Genomic DNA, 4,988 nt, shown 5'->3' on the forward strand with positions numbered 1-4,988 from the left:
ACTGAAAAGTTGGTCGTTAGAGGACACGAAGGCAACCTTTTACCTTAACATTCATTGACTCGCAAATTCTTGGGTTCGAATGTGTGTCTTGTCTGCCAGAAAATGTACCGCAAGCATTGCCAGCTGAGTGCGTCTGATTTTCCACCATTTATTCTGCGGTTGGATAACAGGCATATGAAAAATATCCAAAAAAACGAGGTTGGCTTGAACGAAGTCGGAATACATCTTGACAGAGAAGGTTCGAAGGTTGCAAGCGAGCTCCTTCACACTGACATAGATATTTCTGCAGTGAGCGACATCAGACTGTTTCCACAATGAATGTCACTCCCTTTATTTTGGAAAAGTGAAATGGTATTCACATTCCGACTGGTTTCAGTTGATTTGTGAGAGATCGCTAAAGGATCAATCTCCGGTGAAGACGGCCTTTTTCTCTCTCTCTGTTGGCCGAATCCAAAATGAAATTGGAGCTGGACTAATCATGCAAGAAATCAGGAATCACTTTAGCAAACAAAATACGGCCGAAAGCTGTAACTCTCTCATCCCAAAGGATGTGGATTGTGGTTCAATTCATAATTTGAAGTCTGATATTGACAGATCGTTTTTCGATTCGGGTACCAAGGAATATGAGTCCAAGACGGAGAAACAGAGATGAATTGCAGATCAACTCATGATCCAATTGAATGGGGCAGCAGGTTCGAGGGGCTGAATGGCCTTCTCTTGTCCCGATGTTCCGATACTGCTCAGCGCGGAGCTGGACGAATGGTAAAAGACATCAGACTAACTCCAGAATGAAAAAACGGGTGTTCAGAAGTCGATACCCTGAGATTGTGGAACGAACTGAACTCCTGCAGCAAAGCCAACAGTTATCTCTCTGCAATGATAAGATGGGAAGAATTTCAGCAGTCGGCCCGGCTAGCTCAGTCGGTAGAGCATGAGACTCTTAATCTCAGGGTCGTGGGTTCGAGCCCCACGTTGGGCGATTTGTGTTCCACTTTTCACACTCGGTGATAAAATTTTTAAAGTGCAACCTCTTGTCCCCAGATTCGAAAAAGGCACAACCCTGAGCTGTGTGAAAGGAAACCGTGAGCGTTGCCAAATATCCACTCCCTATCGATTCTACCTTCTCGTTCCCTCCGCATGGGACACGGACAGGTTATCGGTTCAATTGGATTCACTTTTTGTTGTTATTAAAAATGTTGAAGGTCAGAAAATGTAATATTTAGGAGATGCCAACGCTGGAACAATTCGCCTCTCTGATACCTCCTGATCCCCCCTTACCCCATTTGATTCTCCCTGTGCTCCTTATCATCGCTGATACGCTCTGTCTCTTACCTTCTCCGATACCCTCAGAGAGTCCATGATTCACTTTGAACCTTGTCAGCGCCATTCACCTGCTCTGATACCTATTGATTGCCCTTTACACAGATGCGCCCTGAGCCGCCTTACACTCTCCCATACTGGGCAGTCCTTCCCCTCTCTCAGATCTTAAAAACACTCTCTGATGCCATCTGACTGCACGCTCTCCTCTTTGAACCCCCTTACACTCTCTGATGTCCTCTGATAGTACCTTCCCCTCTCTGAGATGCCCTTGCCACAATGGATCGCCACTAAGAAGCGATTAGACGCCCTGAGGCCTTCTCAGAAGCAATTACCGTTCCTGCTATCAAAGTGCGGTGTAACTTCACAGGTGGATCTACCGGTCTGTGTTAAGGATGAGATCAAGAGTTTGATCGGTCGCTGCTGCTTCCGCCTCTGAGAGCTCGATCGGCGGTCGGTACCGATCTTCCTCCCACAAACTGGGTGTGGATGTATGAGTGCGCTGTTGATTTATAAACTTTGGTAGTTTACGTATGACAACGATGTCTATATATGAACTGTGGGTGTATCTCTACGAGTACGATGTTTATATATGAATTGTGGAATGAACAGGAGGGGCAATTCCTCCTGGGGTTATATTTTCTTCCACGACAATAACACAAAGTAATCGTTGGATACAGAGCCGAAATAGCTCAGTTGGGAGAGCGTCAGACTGAAGATCTGAAGGTCCTTGGTTCAATCCCGAGTTTCGGCAGTTTTTGTTTGTGTCCTTGCTTCGATTCTCGGATTTATTTGCAGTGAAATTTAATTCCCGCCACTGAAGGATTGGGGATTGAATAGAGAGACATCAAGGATGGGAATTATTTATATCGTTTGTATTGGGCTGTTATTTCACTGTTACCTTCTGCCTTTTTCTCTTGGTTTTGTCTCTCTCGGTGCCAGGTGACTATTTGATTTGTCCGAAACTGTTCCATTTTCCACATCTCGGGGCGGTCAGACCCGCTCTGTCTGTCTGTTGCTGCTGATGATCATTAATGGGAACAGGCCGCGAGTTAAACGTTTATCTGCAAATTGGAGAAAGACAAATCAAAAGAAAGACGTGTTTATCCTGCCCAGGGGCAAAGTTACAACGGATGTAATTCAAAAACGGTCCCCGTGAATTTTTCTGTTGATTTTCTTTTTAAAGCTTGGATTTCAAAAGTTACAAAAACGCGAAATAAATAAAGTAAATTACAAGAATCGAGTCCGTGATCATTATGTTACAGTATACTCTTTGCAAACGAGTTAACCGGCCGTACCAACGGCACATTAGGCTGTTTAATTATTTTTTGTACCTGCAGCGATTTCTGTACTTGGACCCCTAAATCTCTCTGCTCCTCCACAGCACCGAGTTTCTCACCATTTAGAAAATACTCTGATTTATCTTTCTTAGATTTAAAGTGTATGACCTCGGTCTCCCCCACATTGAACACTATTTGCCACAGTTTTGTCCACACACTTAATCTATCAATCCCCACTTTTCAATTTCCTGCTACCATCTGCGTTTCTTCCTGCGTCACCAGAAGGCTGCGTGTTCAAAACACGGGGTAACCGTTGCCTTTCGAGCTGATAGGGTTCTGTATCGTTCCGGAATGAATGTTTCATCTGCTTTTTCTCAATAAACAGAACCTTGCTCTATATTCTGGTTCTCTGGATCTCAAATTTGAGCAAATCGTTTCATTTTGCCCTCGACTTTTGATCTTGCGCTGCGGATGAAACTTTTGCAAAGAGGGAGAAGAAGTCCCCAAATCGCCCCACGTGTATCTCAAACGCGTTGGGAAGAAGTTCCGTGCAAACAATCAGGAATTTAAAGGCACCTCAATGACCTGCACTTTCATTGAATGACTTTTTTTCGTCATTGGAACCGACGAGAAATCGCTGTCGGCTTTCATCTCACTGAAGTGGAGAGTGTGGCCGCCTTGTATCGGTCAATGTGTCAGTGACGAGTTTGGGTTAAGCACGGGTCGCGTTTATTTCTGAAATCTCACCAAGCACCAGGGAAAAGAAACTTAGAATCAAACTGTCCCTGTAAGTGATGAATTGAAGGGAATATCGCTCCAAACAGATCTGGACAATGTGCAGCGCAGCCGCACAGGAGTTCCAAATCCAACCTCTCGCCACTCGGCAATCGCATGAACTGAACTTTACTCTGGCCCGTGTCACCGCGCTGAAATCGAGTCTTTCACGGCCACATTTTTTCTTAACATAATAATTACTGGTTTAAGAGTGAAAATTGTCGTCCACTTCACTGTAAGTGCAAGAGACAACTTTGTAGACACCGTGTAGTGTCACAGACCTGCTGGTTTGTCCTGCTCATTTCATCTCATCTCATTTTCCGCAAACCTGAATATTACTGGAACAGAGAATGGCGAATCACAGCTCAAAAATCAATCCTCTCTTCCACGAGCGGACTGAGTCTTTCAACATACAGGTGTTTAATGGCAAGGTGAGTTTAATTTTCAGAAATAATACAGCACAGATTTTCACTCGTGCAAGCTGCACACATTTTATTTTGGAAAAGTAAACTGATTGGAAGAAAGCTGTTACATTGAGTGCGGCAACCTGAAACGTCAGCTCGATGAATTAGTCCTTGAACATTTGCAAGTTCTGTTTCTGTGGCGCAATTGGTTAGCGCGTTTCGCTGCGAACTGAAAAGTTGGTCGTTAGAGGACACGAAGGCAACCTTTTAACTTAACATTCATTGTCTCGCAAATTCTTGGGTTCGAATGTGTGTCTTGTCTGCCAGAAAATGTACCGCAAGCATTGCCAGCTGAGTGCGTCTGATTTTCCACCATTTATTCTGCGGTTGGATAACAGGCATATGAAAAATATCCAAAAAAACGAGGTTGGCTTGAACGAAGTCGGAATACTTCTTGACAGAGAAGGTTCGAAGGTTGCAAGCGAGCTCCTTCACACTGACATGGATATTTCTGCAGTGAGCGACATCAGACTGTTTCCACAATGAATGTCACTCCCTTTATTTTGGAAAAGTGAAATGGTATTCACATTCCGACTGGTTTCAGTTGATTTGTGAGAGATCGCTAAAGGATCAATCTCCGGTGAAGACGGCCTTTTTCTCTCTCTCTGTTGGCCGAATCCAAAATGAAATTGGAGCTGGACTAATCATGCAAGAAATCAGGAATCACTTTAGCAAACAAAATTCGGCCGAAAGCTGGAAGTCTCTCATCCCAAAGGATGTGGATTGAGGCTCAATTCAAATTTTCAAATCTGATATTGATAGATTTTTTTCCGGTTCGGTTACCAAGGGATATGAGTCCAAGGCGGGGAAACATTGATGAATTATTGGTCACTTCATGATCTAATTGAATGAGACAGCAGGTTCGAGGGGCTGAATGGTCTTCTCCTGTAATGAATTTCCTCTCCTGCTCAACGCGGGGCTGGGCGACTGGTAAAAGGCATCAGACTGACTCTAGAATGAAAAGCGGGTGTTCAGATTCAGCCACCTTGGGATTGTCGGACAAACTGAACCCCTACAGCAACGTCACCACCTGCCTCTCTGCAATAATAGTATGAGAAGGAGCCCTGCCGCTGGCCCGGCTAGCTCAGTCGGTAAAGCACGAAATTCCTAATCTCAGGGTCTGTGGGTTTAAACCACAGATTGGACGTTTTGT

At 44.5% G+C, this 4,988-nt stretch overlaps 2 non-coding genes across 2 annotated transcripts; both read left to right on the forward strand.

Annotated features, from left to right (window-relative positions):
- The first annotated feature begins 906 nt into the window (after positions 1 to 906).
- On the forward strand, positions 907 to 979 carry trnak-cuu (transfer RNA lysine (anticodon CUU)). Its single transcript has one exon. It is a non-coding gene; the product is annotated as a tRNA-Lys (tRNA).
- A 1,019-nt stretch (positions 980 to 1,998) lies between these two features.
- trnaf-gaa (transfer RNA phenylalanine (anticodon GAA)) lies at positions 1,999 to 2,071 on the forward strand. Its single transcript has one exon. It is a non-coding gene; the product is annotated as a tRNA-Phe (tRNA).
- Positions 2,072 to 4,988: the final 2,917 nt, after the last annotated feature.

Source organism: Heptranchias perlo, chromosome 20, assembly GCF_035084215.1.
Source record: "Heptranchias perlo isolate sHepPer1 chromosome 20, sHepPer1.hap1, whole genome shotgun sequence".
Classification (NCBI taxonomy): domain Eukaryota; kingdom Metazoa; phylum Chordata; class Chondrichthyes; order Hexanchiformes; family Hexanchidae; genus Heptranchias; species Heptranchias perlo.